The sequence below is a fragment of the Ovis aries genome, chromosome 1 (genome assembly GCF_016772045.2).
Source record: "Ovis aries strain OAR_USU_Benz2616 breed Rambouillet chromosome 1, ARS-UI_Ramb_v3.0, whole genome shotgun sequence".
Classification (NCBI taxonomy): domain Eukaryota; kingdom Metazoa; phylum Chordata; class Mammalia; order Artiodactyla; family Bovidae; genus Ovis; species Ovis aries.
This window is the reverse complement of record NC_056054.1, coordinates 216,151,047-216,176,686: the sequence shown is the minus strand read 5'-3', so window position 1 is coordinate 216,176,686 and position 25,640 is coordinate 216,151,047. Positions and strand designations below refer to the sequence as shown.

Genomic DNA, 25,640 nt, shown 5'->3' with positions numbered 1-25,640 from the left:
TGAAAGATATATGCTGTATGATTTCATTAATATGTGAAATCTTAAAAAATATCCCCAAATAAACAATCATAACAAAATATAAACAGTTATAGATACAGAGAACAAATAAGTGTTTGTCAGAGGAAAGAGGTGCAGGGGGAGCAAAGAAATAGGTGAGCGAGATTAAGATTTATAAACTTCCAGTCGCAAAATGAATGAATCACAGGTATGAAATGTACAGTGTGGGGAATATAGTCAATAACTATGTAATATCTTTTTTAGTGACATATTATAACTAGACTTAGCTTAGTGATCACTTTGAAATGTATAGAAATGTTGAATTACTATGTTGTTTAATGAGAACTATAGGTCATCTATATTTCAGGTCAATTATATTTTAAAAACAAACAAGCTAACTCATAGAAAACGAGATCAGACTCATGGTTACCAGAGGCAGGAAGGAGAATTGGATGAAGGCAGTCAAAAGGTACAAATTTGCAGTTGTGAGATAAATACTAGAGATGTAATGTACAACATGATAAATATATGAAATGTATATGTATATGAAATGTTGTATATGAAAGTTGTTGAGACTAAATCCTAAGAACTCTCAACACACGAAAAATTTCATTTTTTATTTCTGTACTTCTATATATGAGATAACAGATGGTCACTAAACTTGTGTTGATAATCACTACATGATGTTTGTAAATCCAATAATTATGCTGTACATCTTAAACTTAGACAATGTTGTGTGTTAATTATATACATTGTCCAGAGAGAGAAAGAGAATTGAGTCTATCCCAGGGTGAAGTGAAGTGTTAGCTACTCAGTCATGTTCTGACTCTGTGACCCCATGGACACAGCCCATCAGGCTGTTCTGTCTATGGACTTCTCTAGTCAAGAATACTGGAGACGGTTACCATTTTGTACTCCAGGGGATCTTCCCAACCCAGGGGTCGAACTGGGTCTCCTGCATTACAGGGAGATTCTTTTATCATCTGAGCCACCAGGGAAGCCCTGTCCCAGGGCGGTGCTGGCCTCATGGGGTAAGCTGGGTGGGCTCTTCGGGTTTCACCCACAACAGAAAGCTCAATACCGTGGGATATGCCATATTAGCTGCTCTGGCAGGGTTAATAAGTTATTGAAGAAAGCTGAAAAAACTGTGCTCGTAAACTCACAGGAAACTTCCAGAAAGAACCAAGAAGAGTATGAGGGTAGTGAGACGTCCTGCAGTAATCGTGGCTATCAGAGTCAGACAAAGGGTATCAATGAATACCATATGTGATTTACCCCCTGAGTTACACTGAGTTCTGAGGCACACAGCTTATATGTGAAATACCAATAAATATGCTTCTTATAACTATTAATAAAAGAAATATTACAGTAAATACACAAAAGACAAGAAACAATTTCAAATATGATATCCAGCTCTTCACAAACAGAATGGGCCCAGCAGGCTCTGCAATACGTTTACTCTTTCCACCTCATTGCTTTCTGGTCAAATCTCAGGATCTTTCCTTGACTACAGTGGTTTGTATCTGAGGCACGCAGCCTGAGCTAAAGAGATTTCTTTGCTTCATTTCTCCGTGAAGGACAAATATATCTACATGTTTTTCTATCCAGGCCAAATTTTGAATTTGCGAAAGATAATATTCAGCACACCTGGTGTGAAGAGACCCGTGTGCCATACTGAAGTCTTGACATCTTAGGAAGAAACAGTGATCATAGGAATAAATCAGGTGTGAGTGTGAGCAACAGTGATAACAATGACTATGAAGGAAGTCAGACCCAATTGGCTCCCCTGTCGTGTAGAGTTCAGAGTAAGTCAGTGTGATGGACAGATTTATAGCTTTTTAGTTTTTTCAGTCTGAGAAAAATTACTAGTAGTTCTTGGCCTTGTTTTGTGCTTTTTTTAGTGACTTGAATGGGAACATAAAAATCATGCTTGTCATACTTATTTAATGTGGGAAAGCTGGGAAAGGTTTTTTGATGATAGACTCAATGTCCAGGAAGTACTGATAGGCTGGAACATAATAATGAAACTTAAAAATGAAATTTGATAAACTTAAATATTCAACAATTTAACATTAATTCAAATCAATTAAAGTCAGTTGTATTCCTGATAAATGCCCAGGTTGACAACTTTTTATGGAAGAAGAAAGAACGAGTTAACAGAACAAAAAATCTGCTAAGAAAATGAACACAATATTAAACTGTAATGATACAAGCATTTTGTCTAAATTAAAGCCAGAAGGGGTACCACTTTGTGACTGTGTGCTGATCATACTTGAAATACTACAGATAGAATCTGAATATCCAGGTTTCAGAGCTGTTGAACAAGTAGGTAACTAGAGGTGGTGGAAGAAAAGGATGGAGAGAGATCTGGAAGCTATGTGGATGAGATGGAGTTCAGCAAGTTTATCCAGGAAAAGAGAACAGGTGTGACAGGTATAGTCAATTTATTGACAGGGAAGTCATGTGGAAGGTGACTGTTGTTACTTTACCTGCCTCCAGAGGGCAGAAAAAGGATCAGTGTGGGCAAATTTTAAGGAGGCATGTTTTTGAAGACTTAGTTTAGGTCTAGAGTTGTTGATAAAAGGCTTTCCTGGCAAGAAGCATTTTTTCCTTTTCCTGGTGGTGCCCAGTCTGAGGTTGGGTGCTAAGCTGTCATTGATATGGAGCAAAGATTCTGCTTTGGGAGCAAGCAGGCCAAAAACCTTTAGTTCACCATCAACTCTGTGATTTTATGAGCCCTGACAGCTATTCAACTTTTACCTGAATAGTTCTGATAACTGTGGATGAGATCTTCTTGTTTGAAATTACTTCAAATACACACACACAAACACACACACACACTCACACACAGGGCTACAATTTTCCCTTGTCTTGCAATGAACAATAGTAAGAAAGGTGAGACTATAGGCTGACTGGTAAAACTGTTTTGGAGAAATGTAAAGTTGCAACTTTGCTCTTAGATTTTATTATTGACTGAGCCAGGTATCCTTTAGTCTAGTTCATACTCCATTGAATTCCTAAGTCTTTAAAACTGGATTAATTGGCTCTTCATCAATATTCATATTGCAGCTGGCATCAGATCTGGCTCAGAATATTAGCGCAAAAGGTAGATGCAAAGAGTTAGTACCCTCTAAGGTCAAGAGTGTGTTTCAAGATAAGAGACAAGACTGAGCTTGCCTATGAGAATCTAGCAACCCTAGCTGCAGGCAGAGGTAGGATATGAAGACTGAGAACCTGGGTGGGTCTTCTAGATATTAGGTATTACTAGCTAACGTGATCAGGTAGTGAATTTAGAAATCTTAGGCTGACAAGTATTACAGGTCTAACAGCTTGAGACCTTTTCAATGCTAGTTTCAAATGTATTAAAGTTGCATTTCTTTTGTTATAAAGTAAGTTATCTAAGATCAGGAAGTTTGACTTTGAATTTTTTCTTTAAATTTTAAAATACAACTCAACCCACATTACAATGGGTGATGGAAGCGTTTTTAAGTCTGTATATTTTGTTATATATAGGCCTTAACTTCTAGGCATCTCATTTGGATATTAATTTTTGTACTAGAGCAAGTCCTAAGTTGCTTTTGGAGCAAAGTTATGAGTGTAGTTCTATAACTTAGGACCTAGGGTGGCAGATGACTTGGGTTGTCAACACCAGACAGTAGTACTCACTGCCTTAAGTTGAGATCTTCCTTCCCATTTGCAGAACTACCTCTCTGAGCTAAGACTTTATATCTCCCACATAGGTTCAGGGCATACCTCTATGACATGAACCTTATTCTACATCCTACTGCCAGAATAATCAACTTTGAAACCTCCTTCAGTCACTTCATGCCTTTATAATCCTATAGTGATTTCTCATTGTACTAAATTTAAATCCTTCAACATGTAGTTGGGAGCCCTCTCAAAAATTTCCTGATAGTAAAGGCATCTTCATTCATTCATTCAAGAGGAGGAAGCAATATTTATATATTGAGTATCAGGTGCTAGAGGTTTTTATTCCTTATACCCTTAGCAGGAAGGCAATATCACTAGTTAATAAATAACTGACCCAGGCATAGAGAGCTTTAAAAGCTTGACTAACGTCACTGGCTTTTGTCTAATTATAATTTCCATGCTTTTCCCCCTACACCATACTTCCTCTCATTTTGCAAACACTGACTGGGTTTCTATTCTGTGCCAAAACTAATGTTAGGCGTTAGGATAAGAAGACAAATGAAACACTGAGATTATATATATGAAAATGCATTTAAAATTTTAAGGCATTTTGTGGCATTGATTCTTCTTCTTAATTAGAACACATTCAATCTAGTGGTAGAAAATAGGAGAAATGATTCTGTTTTCTGAATTTCTCTTGCTTGCTTTTACCTCCTTGGCTAAGCCTGTCTTTCTACAGTCAGATTCAAACTTCCACCCTCTGAAGTTTGGCCATTTATCTAGTCATTCAGATTCTTCCATATCCTTTAAAATTAATTTATTCAACAAACATTTATAAGAGGGGTATTGTATTCAAAGCTCCATGCTAGGTTAATGGTGGGGATACAAAAATGAACAAGACCAGTCAAGTGGAAGAGATATACAATAATTTCGGAGCAATGTGAGAAGAACTGAACAGGATTATGAGATTGTGGGGAAAACAGCTGTGAGACTACAGGAAGGGAGGGAGGGAGTGATCAAAGATGAGGAAATGCTCTTCAGATAGGGGAAAGGAAGAAGTATGCTCCAGACAGAGTGAAAGCCTGTGTAGAGGGACAGAGGTGCTTGGACGTCAGGCGAGTTCGTCTGGGCTGGAGGCCATGGCTCAGGGGCAAGCCAGAGAAGCTGAGGCAGGAGCTGGGGAATCTCTGCTTTTTCTTTTTTCCCTTCCAATACAGGACTACGACTTAGGATTGGAAACTTGTTCTAGAAAGATGGCTTCAAGAGACCCTTTGGGAGCATTTGGGAAAAGAAGTCAGTCAGGGCCGAGGGCCCCAATGCATGGATTCATCATTACTCCTCTCATCTGCAAAAAAGAACTGCAAATTTCATGAGAAAAGGAGCTATTTCTTAGTATTCTTTTACATTCTTCAGGCTTTAATACAGTACTATATACAATAACTTTATCTAAAAATTGGTTTTTATGTATTTTTTAGATCAATGAAAGTAGTATGTTGCATCTGGTTGCTACCTAGTCCTGCTTTGTAGCCTAATCAGTTCAGATCAGTCGCTCAGTTGAGTTCGACCCTTTTCCACCCCATGAACCGCAGCACGCCAGGCCTCCTTGTCCATCAGCTCTCAGAGTCCACCCAAACCCATGTCCATTGAGTCGGTGATGCCATCCAACCATCTCATCCTCTGTCGTCTCCTCCTCCTGCCCTCAATCTTTCCCAGCATCAGGGTCTTTTCAATAAGTCAGTCTATATAACAATGTAGCCTCATAACTGAGGCTAAAGGTAATTATTTAGAATACCTGGGAAGCTAAAAGGGCTAGTGGCCTCTTTGGGATAACTTCTACTTACTTGTCTGCCTGGATAATTTGAGGGGTGACACAGGATGCAGTCAGTTTACCATTTTGAGTCTATACAACAGGATACATTACATTTGGCTTAATTAGTATAAACATAGCAGTTACTTAATGAGTCCTACTGTGCCTTTTGCATTATACTGTGTTTAATACAGAAATACAGACAGGAGTAAGGAACAGTCTCTGCTCTTAGGAGCACATATTGGGCACCGAAAGGGGGAAACAGACATTGTAACTTTGGTATTAATATAATCTCTTAAAGCTACGTGAATGGTATGAACAAAGTGCTGAGGGAAATAGAGAAAGGAGGTGACAGAACAGCTCATAAGGTTGTGGGGATTTTAAAAAAGTTCAGTTCAGTCGCTCAGTCGTGTCCGACTCTTTGCGACCCCATGAATCGCAGCACGCCAGGCCTCCCCGGAGTTCACTCAAACTCACGTCCATCGAGTCGGTGATGCCATCCAGCCATCTCATCCTCTGTCGTCCCCTTCTCCTCCTGCCCCTAGTCCCTCCCAGCCTCAGAGTCTTTTCCAATGAGTCAACTCTTCGTATGAGGTGGCCAAAGTATTGGAATTTCAGCTTTAGCATCATTCCTTCCAAAGAACACCCAGGACTGATCTTTAGAATGGACTGGCTGGATCTCCTTGCAGTCCAAAGGACTCTCAAGAGTCTTCTCCAACACCACAGTTCAAAAGCATCAATTCTTCGGCGCTCAAATTTCTTCACAGTCCATATATGTGCAAATAAAAAAATGTCATACTCTTAACTCTGATAATTACATAGCAACCCCTGCATTTATACCGGTGTTGGCGATCTTGGCAGACCATGAACTCCTCGCCTTTCAGGAGTTGCTAGTTCCCTTAAGCCTCAGACTACTTTAAAGTCTGGCTGAACTGAGGAGTTTCTGGATAGTTATGCAGGACTAGGCGGGAACAGAGGATCCCACAGTTCCTGCGAATCCGAGCCTGTGGAGGCGGTTATACTCCGCAGATTACGGCAGTGGGCGGGCCCCAAATCCCCATGTGGTCCCGACATCATTGACATGGCGGAATCCCCCATCTAACCCTCCTGGTAGTTATTTGAGCGGCGGCGGCGGCCGGAGGAGGAGGAGATCGGCGGTGGAGACGGCGGCGGCGGCGGGAGCAGCGAAGGGGCGGCAGGGATTCTCGGGGCTGTCGGCTGGGGAGGCGTGGGAGACCCGGTGTGTGGCGCGCCCGGAGCCCCGCGTTTCAGCCCCAGGGAAGGTAAGGGATGCAGGAGCGGGAGTCTGGAGGGGACCGGGATCCCAAGTCTCTGCCGCCACTCTCGGCGCGCTGGAAAGCCCCGTCCGGACGCAGAGTCCGCCAAAGTGCGTGCCTGTCCCGCAGCGCTTCGGGAGCGCCGGGCTTCCCGAGGAAAACTTGCCGCCAGAGTGCTGGGGCGCCCTGCGCTGATCTGGGCACCCCGGGAACAGGGGGCCCGGTGTGGGGGGTGCCGGCCTCCGCTTTGCGGCCGCGTCTTACTGGGCTCCGGGCCCCCGCTCATCCACACAGCTGGCCAAGGTTTGGAGGAGGGAAAAAAACGGGTAGATTCTTTCTTGATGGAAAAAAAAAAAAAAAAAAAATCTGGGCAGTGGTTCCCGGGCTCTCCCTCCCCCCTCGTCCTCCCCAGCCTTCCCAGCAGATTTTGTCCGAGGAATCCGCTCCCCCTCCCGGAATCTCCGCGGCAGGAACGCTGCCCAGGAGGGGGAGGGCGGGCGGAGAGGCCGAGGAATCTTCGACGTGTCACTTTCTGAGGCCGTAGATTTCCATATGGTGGAGGGAGGAGGGCGGGTGTGCGAAGTGGGGCTGAAGTCGGGCCGCCTCTCCGCGCCAGGCGGGGGCGGGCCGGGACCTCCGACCCGGGGATGCTCGCGGGGAGGGTCCCAAGCCCGAGCCGGCCCCCCCCGCCCAGGCCAGGCCTCTCAGGGACACTCCCCGCCTCGGCGCTGGCCACCTCAGTGCGCGCCACGTCCTCCCTCCCCGTCCTGCCCCCCGGGCTCCCCCCGGGCTGGGGGCGGTAACCGGCGGCAGCGGCTGGACTCCGCGAGCCTGGCGGCTGGAAGCTCGGGCGGGGGAGTGGGGCTCGGCGGGAAGGAGCGGGCGACCCGGTGTGTGGGCCAGCGTAGCTCCGGTCAGTCGGTCACCCCGAGGGGCTCCCGGGCCGGGGTGGGGCGGGCCGGCGGAATCCGCGCCCCGAGGCGGCCGGGAGGGGCCGCGCGGACCGTCTGGTGCCCGCGGCTGGGCGGGGGCCGGCCGGCGTGGGAAGGGCTTGTCACTCCGGGTGGAAAGTGGGGCCTCGGGCTGTGCCCGCGAACTTTCCCAAAGGTCCGGTCCCCGCGCCCCATAGGAGCCCGAGCACCCGGGCCTGATGTCCCCGGAGACGGGGCAGGGCCGCCCGGCGGCGCCGTTGGCGGGGAGGCTTCCAGGAGTGCGCGGTTGGAGCTGGAGCTTTTCGAATCTCAACTCCCACCCTTCTATCTTTGACTAAGGGAAGCGATGGCATTTTATCTGGACAGTACCGTTTGCGGACTGCCTTAAAAGTTAAAACTTTTAATTTTTTTCTCATCAGTCCAGCACGTTCTTGAAACAAGATTTGGAATTTGGCCGCAGTGGGCCGACGCCGGGGCCGCAGATTCATACGTTGATCTCTCCATCCTTGTTGGTTTCTTGTCTCCCTCCCCCTCTTCCACCCAGGCTTAATCATATTTTGGAACGGGCGAGGTCTTTTGTTGGGTGGGCACCCCCCTTGATTGCTTGTCTGTTTATTTTTTGATGTGCAGTTAATTTGATTTGAATTTCCTCCAGTTTCCAGGCTCTCGTAGGGAAAGCTAAGGAAGAGGGAATATGCCACTTTTTTTTTTCTTTTCTTCTTTTTTTTTTTAATGTGGAGAGAGGTGGGGCATTGGGAAAGGGGAGGCACGGTGGTTGTGGGCAAAGAGTCAGAGGGAGCAGACAGACCCGGAAGAAAAGGAATCTGCTCTGGAATAACACTTTTTTTTTTTTTTTTTTTTTGAGGCTTCTGGCCTCTGGCAAAAATGCTCTGTTCTGATTTCTACTGCCTGAGCTGCTCTTTACTCTCAAGTTAGAGCTGTGACTCGGGGCCGGGACTACGCCCGGGGGAAGAGCCCATACAGCCACGCCAAGAGCAGCCTGTAGCCCTGGTTTTGTGCCTTGTATGGGGGCCAGTGGTTTCCCCCGGTTGGAAGCGGCCTCTGTGGAACCGGCGTTTTGTAAATTTCCTGGCTCCCGGGGAGCAGCTGTTAATGACGGTAAAGTCTTTGGGCTTGCTTTCTGGTCCTGCAAAGGGACCTCACCTGTAAGGTCACTCGCCTCCCTCCACCATATGGAAATTCTCACTTTGTTTAGACACGAGAGGGTCACGCACAAGCTGGCCAAGAATGAGGCATACTTGGTAGAAATAAAAAGTCACTAAAAAATGGTACTTAAACTCGTATGCGCTTTTAAAGTGTTTTGGTTTATATGCTCCTAAGAGGAAAGAATTCTACATAAAGATAGTGTTCATTTTAAAAGAGATCTTAAAACTGTAAGATATCATCATGGAATAGGAGGTTGTAGCTTCTAATTACAGTATGTACAATTTCAGAAAGATATTCCAGTAACCTTTTAAGACAGACTTTATAAATAGCTCACGTCAGACCATGGGCTATATTGGAGAGCCAGTCTTCTGGGGTTTCTGGAGGAATGGTTGGGATTAGTTAGGAAGCTGGCTCTAGGAGCCTAGGTAGTAGTTTACTCAGTAGGAGTTTTGCCTAACATTTCATTTAAAGTGGCAACATTTGATAGTGTCCTTAGAACTGAAAACCTGAAGACCCTCCCAACTTTTCAGTTTTAGGAAAACGAGGCCCAGTGAGGGGGAATGACTTGTTCCGTGTTTGTGATCTTAGATTAAAATGCAATACTAGATTAATATTTACTCTTTTGGATATCTAATGTGTACTAAATACTGCATATAGTGGTGGGTTTTTTTTTTAACAGTATCTCATTAAAATTCTAATAGTCTTTCAATTTAGGTGATGTTAAGGACATTTTATAGACAAGGCATTGAGGTTCATAGAAATTTAGTAACTTGCACAAGATCACATAGAATTTTCTTTGGTGATGGAAATGGTTTTATATCTCTGCTGTCCAGTATGGCAGTCACCAGGCACGTGTAACAGTTGTACCATTTAAAATGTGGCCTGTTTGGTAAAAGAATTACATTTTAAATTGTATTTCTTTTTAATTATTTTAAACTGCTACTTGTGGCTAGTGGTTAGATACCCCGATTTTGGGTACTGTAAAGTAGAACTTTCTCTCAAATCTATTTATGTTTAACTGGATCCCATTCCTTTTAAGATTGCCTAGTTCAGTTTTCTTTCTTCCATACCACCAGAAGATGCGTAGATTTAGTTCTTAAGTGGAATTCAAATACCAGATTACCTGTAGCTCAAAAACAAGCAAATAATTGTTTTAAAAATACTTGCCTGTCATAGTAAAAACTGATAGACAAAAACTTTAAATGACATTTTCTGTTTGATTGAAATAACTGCTTATAGGAATTATTGCTTATTTTCAGTATAATAAAGGAGTATAAGTAGGGAATGGTATGAAAAAATCACTAATAAGTTGAAAAAAACTACCCCCAATATCCATTTACCTGTTCATTGGGTGATTTTTTTTTTCAAATGTGTTCATTCAGGTAAATAATATAATCAAATCAGCATTCACTTTTCCTCATCTAGCTGCACGATTAACCTGAAGAATTAAAATCATTGCTTTGCTACCAAAGAAAGATTCTCTTGGTGGCATATGGTCAAATAGTTTTCCGATAAGTGGATTTAATTTAAATCGTTTGCATTTTAGAATTTATTTGGTAGAAGGAATTTCAACAACTTTCTTATTTTATTAATATATGAAATAGTGAAAATTCCAACTCATGTTAAAATAAGCATTTATTTATCTGGATTTCATCCATAAATATCCAGTAACCCAGTACCTTTTTCTTTCCTTTTTTTTTTTGCCTACTGCTTTCAAGAAAAGACAGATGACAAAATAATCTTTTATTAGAATTTTAAAAACAGTAACTTCCAGATTCGTTATAAATATATCTGAAGCTGCTCTATCTTTCATAGTTATTGTACTGCTCAGGGATAATTGCAGTTCATAATCCTGACCCTAGAGTATTAATGTAATTCTGAAAGACACTAGTAAGTCAGCTTTAAATTGTTCTATATTATTTTAGTGTTGTGTGAATTGCGTGGCCTCCAGCTCTGAAAATTGTAAATTCAACTAAAGGTGAGGCATCAGTTAATTAGACCATTCAGATAGCTGAAAAATCTTTCTATACTCTTTCCTGACTATTGGGATCATAGTTATTGTCAAAGAACCAACATAACAACCATGTTATAAATAGGATTATAGTGTTCTTGTGAGCGTGACAAATACTGGAAACATGATTTAACTCAGGATGCATAGTTCCATATTTTGGACATCAAGGTGCTTAATACAAATGAGACATTATTTAAAAGATATTGAAATGATAGGCAAAGATTAGAGATCTCATGGGCCTCCCAAATCTTATATCCCCTAGTGAGGGCCACATCTGAGTATCAGTTTGAAATCAGAATAATCTGTCAGGGACTTAATTTACTTCTTAGCTGTGTGTCCTTGATATATTTCTAAAACTCTCTTAGTCTGTTTCTTCATTTTAGTATAAGGAGAAAACATCGTACCTGTACCATTTTTCAAGTGGTTGTCACAAGGGGTTAATATGAGTCAGTGTATTGAAAAGTGTTTAGCAAGCCTTGCACAAACTCCATAGTTTATTACATTGCAAAGTTTAAAAACTGAGCTGTTCTTAGGGAATTAGTTTGCATGTTTTCAGAGACCTCGTGTTTGGACACTTTGAAAAATGTTTCATTTTTTTCTTTGTGATGAATGAATGAATAAAATTTCAATCTTTAGATTGCAGTTTTATTTTCTCTATATTCTTAATGCCGTAGTTGATTTGTGACCTCTCAAAAGTTGTATTTCCTTACATGTGGTCCGTAGCTGGTTAGCACTGCTAAAGTGGACAAGACAGTCAGCTTGATTCAGAGTCATTCTTGAGGTAGAGGGGAAGAACGACAGTCTCCTAGAGGAATTTCCAAAATTGAATGATAGAGGCATGGGGTTCAGTCCCTGTATGGTATCTTCAGTTCAGTCGCTCAGTCGTGTTCGACTCTCTGCGACCCCATGAACTGCAGCGCGCCAGGCCTCCCTGTCCATCACCAACTTCCGGAGTTCACTCAGACTCACGTCCATCGAGTCAGTGATGCCATCCAGCCATCTCATCCTCGGTCATCCCCTTCTCCTCCTGCCCCCAATCCCTCCCAGCATCAGGGTCTTTTCCAATGCGTCCACTCTTTGCATGAGTGTGGTATCTCAGTAAGCCTGTTATTTGAGCTTTCAGTAATTACAGCTGTGAGCCGAGGGTATGCTCAGTCTCTTCTGGCTCTGTGGCCCCATGGACTGTAGCCCACCAGGCTCCTTCGTCCACGGGATTCTCCAGACAAGAATACTGGAGTGGGTTGCCATTTCCTCCTCCAGGGGATCTTCTCTACACAGGGATGGAATCCTGCAATGCAGGCAGATTCTTTACCACTAGCGCCACCTGGGAAGTCCCAGAACAGGTCTGGGTGGGGTGAAATTTGGGGAATAGGATGGAGAATACTGGAGTGGGTTGCCGTTCTCTTCTCCAGGGGATCCTTCCCAACTCAGGGATCTGGGTCTCTTGCATTGCAGGCAGATTCTTTATCATTTGAGCCACCAGGGAAGCCCAGTTATAGCTGAGAATGGGGGGAAAAATCATTTTCTGTCTAGGGAAATATTTGCAACCTACTGTGTTTTCACTTTGGAAATCACAATGCCTTTTCTTCACTTTAATGAAGTGGAGTTAATACATTCAGTGAGAGTTTTTGTGGTAAGATATTCAGTTCAGTTCAGTCACTCAGTTGTGTCTGACTCTTTGAGACCCCATGGACTGCAGCATGCCTGGCTTCCCTGTCCATCACTAACTCCTGGAGCTTACTCAAACTCATGTCCACCGAGTTGGTGATGCCATCCAACTATCTCATCCTCTGTCATCCCCTTCTCCCGCCTTCAGTCTTTCCCAGCATCAGGGTCTTTTCCAGTGAGTCAGTTCTTCGCATCAGGTGGCCAAAGTATTGGAGTTTTAGCTTCAGCATCAGTCCTTCCAATGAGTATTCAGGAATGATTTCCTTTACAGTGGACTGGTTGGATCTCCTTGCAGTCCAAGGGACTCTCAAGAGTCTCCTCCAACACCACAGTTCAAAAGCATCAATTCTTCAGCACTCAGCTTTCTTTATAGTCCAACTCTCACATCCATAGGTGACTACTGGAAAAACCATAGCTTTGACTAGACGGACCTTTGTTGGCAAAGTAATGTCTCTGCTTTTGAATATGCTGTCTAGGTTGGTTATAGCGTTTCTTCCAAGGAGCAAGCGTCTTTTAATTTCATGGCTGCAGTCACCATCTGCAGTGATTTTGGAGCCCAAAGAAATAAAGTTTTCTACTGTTTCCATTGTTTTTCCATCTATTTTCCATGAAGTGATGGGACTGGATGCCATGATCTTCGTTTTCTGAATGTTGAGTTTTAAGCCAGCTTTTTCACTCTCCTCTTTCACTTTCATCAAGAGGCTCTTTAGTTCCTCTTCACTTTCTGCCATAAGGGTGGTGTCATCTGCATATCTGAGGTTATTGATGTTTCTCCTGGCAATCTTGATTCCAGCTTGTGCTTCAACCACCCCAGCATTTCTCATGATGTACTCTGCATGTAAGTTAAATAAGTAGGGTGACAATATACAGCCTTTATGTACTCCTTTCTCAGTTTGGAACCAGTCTGTTGTTCATATCCAGTTCTAACTGTTGCTTCTTGACTTGCATACAGATTTCTCAGGAGGCAGTGTCAGGTGGTCTGATATTCCCATGTTTTAAATAATTTTCCAGTTTATTGTGATCCACACAGTCAAAGGCTTTGGTGTAGTCAATAAGGCAGAAGTAGATTTTTTTGGAACTCTCTTGCTTTTTCGATGGTCCAGCAGATGTTGGCAATTTGATCTCTGGTTCCTCTGACTTTTCTAAATCCAAGTTGAACATCTGAAAGTTCACGGTTCACATACTACTACTGAAGCCTGGCTTGGAGAATTTTAAGCATTACTTTGCTAGTGTGTGAGATGAGTGCAATTATGCGGTACTTTGAACATTCTTTGGGATTGGAATGAAAACTGACCTTTTCCAGTCCTGTGGCCACTGCTGAGTTTTACAAATTTGCTGGCATATTGAGTACAGCACTTTCACAGCATCATTTTTTTAGGATTTGAAATAGCTCAACTGTGAGCCTGTTATTTTCAAGTAATTCTTGAAAATTACTTAATTTTTAAAATTTTTAAAAATTAAAAAAATTTTTTAAAATTGCCTTAATTCTCATCCTTGTGCAGCTGCTGGGAATGTACTTGGGTAATTGAAAGTGAAAGTTGCCCAGTTGTGTCCAACTCTTTGTGACCCCATGGAATTCTCCAGGCCAGAATCCTGGAGTGGGTAGCCTTTCCCTTCTCCAGAGGATCTTCCCAACCCAGGGATTGAACCCAGGTCTCCCACATTGCAGGCAGATTCTTTACCACCTGAGCCACCAGGGAAGCCCCTACGTAGTTGAGGAGAAGCTTTATTCCTTAGTTGACACTGAATGCCTTTGAATATAGGAAAATATTTGGAAGCACATTTTTTTTTTTGCCTTAAAATACACAATACTGTATATGTAGTATTAATGTGTTTTTTAAAGGCAGAGAATGTTTCAGTCACTGTGGCTAGACAGAGGCAGGTTTCTGTTGAAGCAAAGTGCAGGCTCACTTGGGAGGATGACTTGATGGTTGGTACTTGAGCGTCCTTGGTGGCTCAGTGGCAAAGAATCTGCCTGCTAATGCTGGAGATGCAGATTTGATCCCTGGGTTGCAAAGATCCCCTGGAGAAGGAAATGGTAACCTGCTTTAATATTCTTGCCTGGGAAATCCCATGGACAGAGGAGCCTGGAGGGCTGCAGTTCATGGGGTTGTGAAGAGTTGGACACAACTGAGCAAGCACATACTTGAACTCTTTGCAAGGTACAGCCACTGAGAAGCAGGTCCCTAGTCACGAGCTTACCCAGAGGGGACTTGTTTATGGTGTGGGTTTAGTGTCAAGGATCTGCCCTTGGAGACCAGAGGTATGTGGGGGTAGGGGTTGGAACCGAAAGAGGAGAGGGGAAGTTGGGAGGTTTTTAAACCACCAGGAATAAATCCAGTAAGATAAGACTATAGTGGTCATCTATTACAGGTGGGAAAGTTTCTTAATTTAAAAATGTATCAATCCTTGAATCTCTTTTATTGGTCCCTAGTTGAGATATAAAAACACCTGGATTGTAATTTCATTGGCTGATGAAAGGTCCTTGCTGGAACTCAGCGTTGGTTCAGTCACTGGCTCCTATTATCTTTTTTTTCTGTAATATTAATACTGCTTGTCAGTTTTCATATAATTGGAGGGAGAAGATTTTAATGGTGTTGAGCCAAAGCTAGCATAATTTGTGATTCTAGTAAGTTTCCGTTTAAAATGTCCCTTGTATTAAATGATTATATTTGAGTTTAAAATATAATTATGTAATTTTATTTCATTCACTTGTTTATTACTCAGGAGGTGCTTAATGAAATATTCTATGCTGTTCTGACTTTTTTGCAAATTCAAGACATTTTTCTGTTTACTTACAGGGGTCTTTTGCTCATATTTTTGAGATGTTGTAGAGGGAACTGTGTTTGCCACCAGACTCCTAGGGTAGGGTGTGACAATTTAGTCCTTTGCTCCTATCTGAAATCTGAAAAATGTTAACAATTGAAACACCTATAGGCTATGTTTAAAACTAAATTTATATAAGAATTAAAGGCTTTTGATACAACCTTGTTTTAACTTTGGAAGATGAACTTTTTTTTATAAAGGCAACCAGTCAGAAAAATTTGTTTAAGTTGATATAGTACAGACTCATAATGTTCAATTATGAAAAGCTTTCTTTTAAAATAACTATCTGGAAAATTGTCTTCATATGTGAGCAAATGTAGTATGTTTGAGAAATAATGGAAGATTCTAAAATCCCAGGAAATAACACAATTTAATTTATTCTTAAGGGGCTCAGTCAGTTTATCCACAGCTGGTGGGAGAGGGTCTCTGTTAAAAATAATTTCATTCTTCTGGATGTAACTAATTAGGAATTTGCAATTATCCAGGCAAGTCTAAGATAAAGTTTGGCTTGCTACTTTATATGAAAAGGTTTTAGTGTAACAAGTTTAAATAGATCATAAGAGGAATATTTACTTAATTGGGAGAACAAACCACTTTAAGCACCTTGGAAAAACCTATTTACTTGAAAGCAATGTAAAACTGCAGTATTGGTTGAGAATAGTTCTACTACTGGGCTTTTTCATAAAGGTGTGGGACTGCCATGAAATAAATGGCAATTTATTCAGTACTATCACATGAACTAGGAATAGTTAGAAGTATATTTTTGTATACAAAATAAGTCATAACAGTAAGCAAATGTCCCCCTCCCCATATCTCATCCACTCCCACCAGTAGAGTCCCAGATATGCCTGTTGATTTGCTTTGAATGTTTCCTATTGATATTTGTTTTGCTACTTGTTGTCTCCTCCTGTAAGCACTTGATGGCGGATTGGTGAGAGCAGGTGTTAAAGGCTTAAAAACGTCATAATTGCTTTTAACTGCCCATCTCTTCCTCCATATGGAATTGGGCAAAATTGTGGAAAGCTTGCCAGTGGTATTTAGGTAAGTTTATTATAAATCTTTCCCTTCTACTTTTACTAAAGCAAGGCCTTTCTGAACAGCTTAGTTCCAGGTATTTTGTGAACTGACCCCCAAGAAAAGTAAATTTCTTTAAAAAATATTTTAAAATATTTTTATCGACTTATTCAGACATGAGGTTTTCAAATATTTGACTTTTTAGAGTTCAGACTGACCAGTTTTTATGGTACAGGTTGTAAATGTAGGATCCTCAACATGCTTTTAGGATATTATGCTCCTTTTTATTTTATACTGAAAAAAAATTAAAAATACATTTTCTATTTTCTATTATTTAAATTACTTAAGAGAAAAATGTTAAAAGTCATTAGATATTACTGTTCCTCATTTTTCTGTTTTTCTTGTACCAAGAAAAAAAAATCCAATTTAGGGTAATAAAGGTAAATGTTAATCTAAATCAGAGAATACTTGAATATGTTGAACTGGAACACTAGTATATTGCTGTTGGGAATGTACAAAGGTACAGCTGCTGTGGAAAATAGTTTTGTGGTTTCTCAAAAAGTTAAATATAACATCACCTAGCAATTCCATTCCTAAGTATGTACCCCAAGTAACTGAAAGCAGGGACTCAAACAGATACTTGTATACCAGTGCTTATACTGGTATTATTTAGAATATCTAAAAGGTGAAAAAAGCCAGATGTCCATTCACAGATGAATGGATAAACATAATGTGGTCTATACATACAGCGGAATATTATTCAACCATAAGAAGGAGTGAAATCCCAATACATGCTACAACAGAGCTGAGCCTTGGAAACACTATGCTGAGTGAAATAAGCCAGACACAAAAGGGCAAATATTGCATGTTCCTGCTTATGTGAGGTCCCTGAAATAGGCAAATTCATAGAGAAGAAAAGGAGAATAGACATTACCAGAAGCTAGGGGAAGAGGAATAAGTGTTATACTTTGATCGGTCCTGAGCTTCTGCTTGGGATACTGAAAAGTTCTGGAAATGAATAGTGGTGATGGTTGCTCAATATTGTTAATGCATTTCATGTACCTGAACCTTCATGTACCCTGAACCATGTGATTAAAAATGGTTAAAATGGCAAATGGTATGTATGTTTTATCACAATAAAAAACTGAGAAAAATACTGAAGGAGGTTTCTTCCACCCTTTTTCAGCTTGCCTCTGTTTGCTCCTCCTTGGTCTACTCCTTGCTGGGTATGTAGATGTTCCCCCTCCCTTCCCATTGCCTAGTGCAGTGTAAAGGGTGATTTCCCATAGGCCATTTTTGGAGGTCAGCGTTTCCTTATTTTATTAACTGACTTGAATTTAAGAGGAGACTATTTAAAAGTAGGAGATCCCTGGAGAGAGAGAAAAAAGGTATTTTAACATTTAGATGAGCCAGGTAGTTTATTAATATCCACAGACTATGTAGACACACAAAGGTGGTCTATCGTGAGTTTCACTGTGAGTCGTCCAGGGAGTAGGATGTACAATTAGACCTGTCATATTTTCTAACCTTTAAACATTTTTTTGTAATTTCAGTTGTGTCATCTTCCATACTCTAGGGAAAACTTTGATTTCCACTTAGAGAAAGAGTCTAAGTCATCTCAGTACTAGTGTTGGAAAAGCATTTAAGGAAAAGCATTCTTCAGTTTGTTAGACTAAAACTTACTGAGAGGGACTAGAGTGAGAGAAAACAAGTATGTAGTATTTTATTCATCTGAACTCATCTCTAGCACCTATTAATTTCATAGTGGTGACTGTTCTCTGAGTGCTGGTTTTTTGTTTTGCTTCTGAGATACAGATGTTGAGTTTAGGTAGATCACTTATAAAATGATGGTGCAGGATTTTTGTTAAGTGATTGGATATAAAGCTTAAACATCTGGCATAAAGTGCATGTTATGAATAGTGAAAATATCAGATAAAAATCCAGATGGAAAGACTTTGCTCCAGAGCCATGATTTTAGGTAATTTATCATTTTCTTTAATTTCTTCTGGCACTATTTCTATACTTTTCAGAACACTTGTCCTTTTCAGTGCTGTCTGATTGTCTCCTTACTTGAGTATAGGAATGATTACTTATTTACCTTAATGTCTTTGGAGAGTGCATAGTAAGTGCTCACTGGATGGATGGTTGGATGAATTCCTAGGCTAAATATGCCATTTAAACTTAGTACCTCTTCTCAGACACTCAAGTCATTATTTCTCTGCTGAAGTAGGTCTTTTTGAAGCATGGGCGATATTATAGGCATTGTGTTTCCACGGTTTTCCTGAAAATTTTTTTTCTCATGGTAGGGATCTAATAAAATATTAAATTAAAGGCATGAGTCACTTTCAGTGCAAACCTAGCCTTTCATCCATTGCTATTTTTTTTTTTCATCCATTGCTATTTTAAAGAAACAAAGTTCTCCAGAGAGTACATGGATTATTTCCCCCCCATGTTTGTATCATATCACTGATTGATTTTGAAAATACAAATAGAACAAATAGCTTATATTTCTGTCCCCTAAAAATGCGACCCTCGATTATGTATGTTTTGCTTGTCTACTGGAGTCAGCTTGGGAATTATAAGTTAAGAACATTATTTTTGGAAAAAGATGACATTTCAGAGATTTATGGTAGTTTAAAATGATCTTCTTATAGGGAACCTCTAGAATGGAGACATTGAGGGGGCAGGAAAAAACCCCAGCATGTGTCTTGCTAAGTGGTTGGGGGTCCAGCAGAGAGAGTTGATTCTGCTAGACTGGAGGCCAGAGTATTTGGTGCTAAACTAAGCCGTGGAGAAAAGGTAAGAGAGTGTCTCATGGAAACCTGAGGTGACTGACCTCAGCCACTAGCGGGGAGAGGTCAGCACACCTGAGAAGAGGAGAGTCTCTCGGAACATTCTAGGGCTAATGTCTGGGCGGAAGGTGCACGTGTGCCCTCACTCACGAAATCTGGGGTAGGATCCGAAATCTTCATGAGGTGTTTCAGGTGAATTCTGTGACAACTCTGGGAAACCCAGGCTTGGGAACTCGGCCCTATCCTTTCAAGGTAATCTATCCTTTTCAAGTTTTTTACCTGTTGCCTGGAAAGAGGTGAGGTGGGAGGAGTACTTAGAAGGGACACCAGAGGACTCTAGTTAGGACCCAGGGCAGAATTGAAGGGTTCCTCAGGGGGGTTTGGCTTCATGTTCTTTGGGATAAAATGATAACCACCCTTAGTGGTTTAATATGGAAACGAGGACACTTGTCATTTGTGCACTAAATCCAAACATTTGGACTGCACGCCAGATGTAAAACAGTGACCAGCAATTGTTGAGTACATACTACGTGTCAGGGACTTGCATGTATATAAAACTATGGAAGATAGAAAAGATTTCTGTTTTTCTATGTTTCTACCATCTACTGCAGGAGCCCGATCATACCTGGTGTGCTGTAAATGTATGTCAGTGAACTAAGATTAGAGAATATGCTCAAAAAGGTTAAAAAGATCACCTGGACTGACGCCAGAACTTTTTTTCAACTATATCACACTGCTGCTTTAATAGTTCACATTAAATGTCTTCTTTGTATCTCCAAACTTGGAACAGGGTCTGTTTGTGTTCCCAGGTAGCTGAATGCTAAGGCTAAGTACTAGTTGAATGCCTTCCATGTGTTCAACCTGTCGATGGTCCAGAAACCTAAAATTTACTTTTGAAACAATAATAATATTCTGGACATCTCCCAAGAGGGAGATTTTCCTAGATTGTTTTCTGTAATAGCAACTGAACCTTGGAATGAGAGAAACCAGAGAATAAAAGTATCCTTCATAGAGTGTAATATATGAGAAACTCAATATAGTGAATGGGAATAATCTAGAGCAGCTGATTAAGAAATGGTAGTGAAGTTTTACCTAACTCAGACATGTGAAAAATGCTGTGAGAGAGAGTCCTTTTCACTCAGTGGCAACACCGTTTTGTTCATCTTGCATTCTCTCTCCCCGGTGCCTTTCATTTAAGTTAATTTATATAGTGTAAGATCCTGTACTTATAAGCTGCACCTGGAAAAGCAAGGCCTCGCATTCCTAATACTAACCCTTTCTGTCCTTTTAAGGCTAATAGTTTGTAGTGTTTGGTTTGCACTGAAGGCAGCCACAGGGGTGGGATGAGCCCAGAACTGACTAGAACGTGTCTCGTCTCTGCAGACGCCAAGAGCAGCTCCCGTGGTGCATAAAAGGTGACCTCAGGATTCAGAGAGGCCCTCTGCTTTTCCAGACGGCCCAGGCTAAACCTGGGGAGCTGGCAGCCCTAAATGCTTCCTTTGTTAGAAATTATTGCACTCCCTACTCCATCTTTAGAAAGTGAGTTCACCAAAGGTGAGTTAAGGACAAGGCTTTGAAGTGGGACCTGACTTGCTTTCTCTCGCTGTTTGTGTGTGGGGCGGTGTGGATGAAGAGTAATGAAGATGCAGTGCCCACGGCGGTGTTGCCTAAACACTGCTGCGTACTCCTTCACAAGAATGCTGCTCATGGTCCAGAAGGAGCCGTGTGCTTCTCGGGGGATTGTGTGTCCACAGAATGGGGAGGACTGTGAGAACAACCTTCTCTTGTTTCTCAAAACTTCTGTCCAGGAGGGAGGCTATAAATGGTAAAATGTCCATGACCCGTCGCCACCCCAGAGAGGGGCTCCCTGATGCTGGCCTGCCTACATGCCCTCCCCTCGGTGCAGCTCGGGGCTAGCAAGCCTTTGCCTTGTAACCAGGCTTTCAGAGCTTGATGGCGGTGGTCTTCCATGACAGAGTACTACAGGATCTAACTAACTTTAAAATGAAAAAAAAAAAAACTTTCTTTAAAAATTGAAATATAGTTGATTTAGAATGCTGTGTTACTTTCAGGTATATAGCACAGTGAGTCACTTATACATATGTATATATCTCTATTCTTTTTCAGATTCTTTTCCGTTATAGATTACTACAGAATGTTGAGTATGATTCCCTGTGCTCTACAGTAGGTTCTTGTTGGTTATCTGTTTTGTATATAGGAGTATGAGTGATTGAACTAACTTTTAAGAGCACTTAATTTTAAAACATCTATTTTATACTTTAAGGTCTAAAGGAAACAGTGTTAAGCACTGTAAAAAGGGAGTATGTTTTAATTTTTGAATTTGGGCACTTTGTTGTCTTAAGTTTTAAATTGCTTGGATCCTCACCTATCTAACCCTTTGTACACTTTTACCATTTTCGCCTGAAAGTGGAGATTTATAGATACGTAATTAATTTTGGATAAAAGATACTGAAATTGCCCATGTGTACACTCATATTCAAGGAAATGAATGAAATCTGCTTTGAGCCTCCTAGAAAGGAAGTTCAGTTTTTAAAATGCTGCCCTTTTAAAATTGTTTAGCTGTTTAATGAATATGTCTCATTATTTATACTTAGCACAAAAAAATACTGGATATGGATGTTCTTTTGTTATGCCACAAATGAAGACTGATAATTCCCAACCCCCTAGCTACATTATATCCCTAAATTCTAGACCAATGTATTCAGATATAGATCTTTACCTTAATTCCCACAGGCATTTCTAACTTAGTCTACCTGCTGTCTTTTTTTTTTTTAAGAGACTTATGGGAGCAGGGAGAAGAAATGGGTAATAATTTTTAAGGCTTGTGTCTTAATTCAGGCTTTAATTAGCAACAGGTATCTTTACTTTGGACTTCCTAGGTGTTGCTAGTGGTAAAGAACTCCTCTGCCAGTGCAGGAGACATAGGAGATGTGGATTCAGTTGCTGAATTGGGAAGATCCCCTGGAGGAGGGCATGGCAACCTACTCCAATATTTTTGCCTGGAGAATCCCGTGGCTAGAGGAACCTGGTAGGCTGTAGTCCATAGGGTTACAGAGTTGAACACACCTGAAGCGACTTAGCACACACGTATCTTCAATGCAAAGTTTCTTTACTAATGCAGTCGAGTCATTTCCAAGTTTATTTGATTTTGACATTCTAATCTTGCTGTGTGGTTACTGCACTGTAGCTTTAACTGTATTTTAATGATACCTGGGACACTGATAATTTTAAAACCTAGTCTTTTAGATTTTTCTATTTGCTTATTAGATTTGTGGAAACAATGTCATTTCCTATTTATGTTTTACTTTCCAATTCTCTTAATTCAGTTTTCTCTGGAGTACAAACCCATTAAAGCATAGTAGTTGGCTAATAAGAGAAAATTGAGGGTACAAATTTTCCCTAGATTCCCTTAGCTTCATTTTGTTTGGAGTAACTTTAGGCCCCAAGTGTTTGCCATTAACGTTCTATTTTTGCAGGCTTTCCTCTCTTGCTTTTGTGAGAAGCAGGGATCGTAGGAGGGAGTAGAGGAAAGTAGGCCAGGTTTGAGAAGGATGTAGTGCCAATGAAGGTGAGTGAGTTTGTCTCTATTATGTTTTATGTGGGATGATAAGTTTTCCAAATTCTAATTTCCACTGAGTCATCTGCGAGTTCAGTAGAGGGGCAGTTCTTTGTCTGCTGTCAGATGTTCTGCTTGGCAGATTAATGAACAACCTCTTTTTTGAAAGTATTTTTAATGCAGATTGCTGTATTTGCATATTTTTAGTTAAGTGTCCATTTTGGCCAAGAAATAACTTTTTCATACCATTTTTTCAGGAAAAAGCATATTAATAACTTTCTAGAAAGGTTAATCACAAGATAGGTTGGATGAAAAGGAAATATCTCTTAGAGAAACCACTCTTCTTGGAAGTTCTCTAGTTCTTGTCTATAAATAATGGCAGAGAAGCTAATCACTTGGAGCTAATATTTTTGGTAAGGAGGTAAATCTTTCATCATCATTTGTAGTGGGAGGACGGAGCCCACGTGCTCTGGAAACAGCCCTGAGTTTGAGACCCCGGAGTTTCAGCTCTCTGCAGATGTGTAAGTCTTTGGTTAACTACAGCATCTTGGTGGCTTTGTCTGTTAAAAGGAATTGTTAGAACTGTTTAGCTCCGTATGATGCTTTGTCAAGTGCTTAGCAAGAGAGAGCTGTTATTTTATTATTTTATTCACTGATTACAGACATTAAATCATTGGACATACTTCTTAATGGGATGATAGTTATTTAAAATCATTTCCCTGTTACTTTAAAAGTATATATGAATACAAGCCATCAGTTTTGTCTTGGCCTTACCCCTGACTCCTTGAGTGTTCTTGTTCAAGTGACATCTTTGTAGTTCATCTCCAAAATCATGCTTGAGCTGCTGAGCTTATAAGGGAATGTGGGCATAGAATGAAATAAATTATGTGAGAAGCACTTTTGGGGGGTTGGAGGGAGCATGTCACAATGCCAAGAAAAGTACTTTAAAAAGTGCTATTTCTACCAGTATTTTTCTTCTTCCCTGCCCACTCCAAGAAAGGTGGTCTCTTTTTAAGTAGATATACAGCAGTTTTGCTTCCTCTCCAAAGTCTGGGATCTAAGGAAAGTTGTAATAAAGGGGAGTAACTCGCTCCCTTTCCCTCTCTCTTTTTTTGTGGATGTTGCTCTAACTTTTTAAGAGAGAAGATCGGGCCTTGACTTTAGTGGGCAAAACCATGGGGCTCCAAGACCTGCTTTTCCTCTCTGGGTCTTCACATCAGATGATGTTCTTCATCTCTATACAGTGGCATAGAGATGCCACTGCAGGGAACCGCACGGTGCAGGCTAAGCAAGACCTTGACATATTTTAAATCTTAGCCACCTTTGTTGCTCAGTGTTTCAATGCTCATTTCTTTAGAATAACATAGAATATTTGGCAGAGTTGTCAATGACTAGAATGGTTTTCTCTGCTTTGGCAGTACCTAAGCCTTACCAACTTCTTATAAATTGGAAGCTTAGCTCCAAAAACATAAAAGAAGAAAAACCTGAATTTTAGCTAGTTGTGTACTGGCAGGTTGTCTTAGACATAAACATAGTTGAATGGAAAGGATAATAGGGACTGGAGCCTGTGTTGCTCGATGGGAGTGAATGAGCCAGTGTTAGACCTTAATGTTGGGGAAAAAAAAACAACCTTCACCATTTTAAAAAAACAAAACAAAAACAAAAATCAGGCAGTCATTGCGGGCTAACTGATGAAAATGAAAGGTCAGTTCCTTCAGTGCCCCACCTCAGTGTATGCCCCAGGCCATGTTAATAATGGCAATCCTATTATTTTCTTGCAGTAAGCAGGAAATGCTGTCTACACCCATTAGATTTGTTTGAGTGGCCCCTGGCTGGAAATGAAGAAAATTTAATTTTCTAACTAGCTAGGAGGAAAAAAAAATCATGCAGTGCTGGAGGTTGATTGGGGGACTGGAGTAAGAACAGTGTTATTAAAAAAAGAACTTGATGTTTTTAATCTCGATTATAGGAATGTATGTACATTGAAATCATGAATGGACTTGTATGCAGGTTATGTGTGTAGAAAATCTTTCTGAATATTGTCAGAACTGGCTCAGTTCTGGATTTTTTACCACATTTTTGCAGACTGCACAGTTCTCACGTATCCCACTGGCTGCTGGAAACTTGCTGGGTTAGTTGTTTTTAACATTGATTTGCTTTTCAAAACCAACATTCATTTTGGAGAAATTTGTATATTCGTTAGGGCAATCAGTTACTCTGTTAGTATCAATAGCAGGAAGGAAAAAATTGGTATTAGGTAATGTTACAGAGAAAGTGCGCCTCTCCTTGCCTTTCAGAGCTGCATTGACTGATCTCGTGCTTTCTTGGTTTTCACTGATTCATGTCCTTTGCTTAAAAAATGAAATCTTCAAAAAAGTGTTTTTTTTTTTTTTAAAAGCAGGTTGATGATATTCCTCCTATATCTTTACATTTTTTAATGAATCAGAATAGCTTTACTACCATTTTGATATTTGATTTATTGGGATGCTCTGTTCCAGATTCTCAGTTATGTAATTCATTTTTCTAAGACAATGTCAGGTTTTCCCAGGAAATACATAATGAAGAGTCCCTTAAGTTGAAGGGACTTGTTTAAAATCACAGGAGTAGCCAGTACTAGAAGAGCAAGCGTTTCAGTCTTTGTGTCCGGAGAAGGTAATAGAAACCCTTCTGTTTTAATGGATCTGTAATTCGTATGGAACAGGTCTTCTTGTGTTACTTCAGGTCATTGTGTTTGCTCTGCATTGACTGTACACTTAGAGTTTTTCCTTTGTTTCCTGAAATGCTAATTTCGAAAGGAGTTTGCTTCTAACATCGGCATAGCAAAAGACCAGTGAATCAAGGGAGCTTTTATGAATATCGTCCTTTTGTCTTAATTCTTAGACTTTTAGCAGTTTGCCTCTAGTGGTGAGCATTTTGCCTCT

At 40.8% G+C, this 25,640-nt stretch overlaps 1 protein-coding gene across 5 annotated transcripts in view; it reads left to right on the top strand.

Annotated features, from left to right (window-relative positions):
- Positions 1 to 6,594: 6,594 nt before the first annotated feature.
- The window catches only part of FNDC3B (fibronectin type III domain containing 3B), a 355,159-nt gene continuing 336,113 nt past the window's right edge, over positions 6,595 to 25,640 (top strand). For 2 of the 5 annotated variants that reach the window (XM_060393645.1, XM_060393644.1), the window contains exon 1: positions 20,438 to 25,640. This exon is cut by the window's right edge. The gene's annotated coding sequence lies outside the window, so the exon portion shown is untranslated. Of the gene's footprint in view, positions 6,739 to 7,540; positions 7,646 to 20,437 lie in introns of those variants that run through there. The other 3 variants (XM_015092550.4, XM_015092551.4, XM_042234418.2) reach the window with 3 other exon arrangements.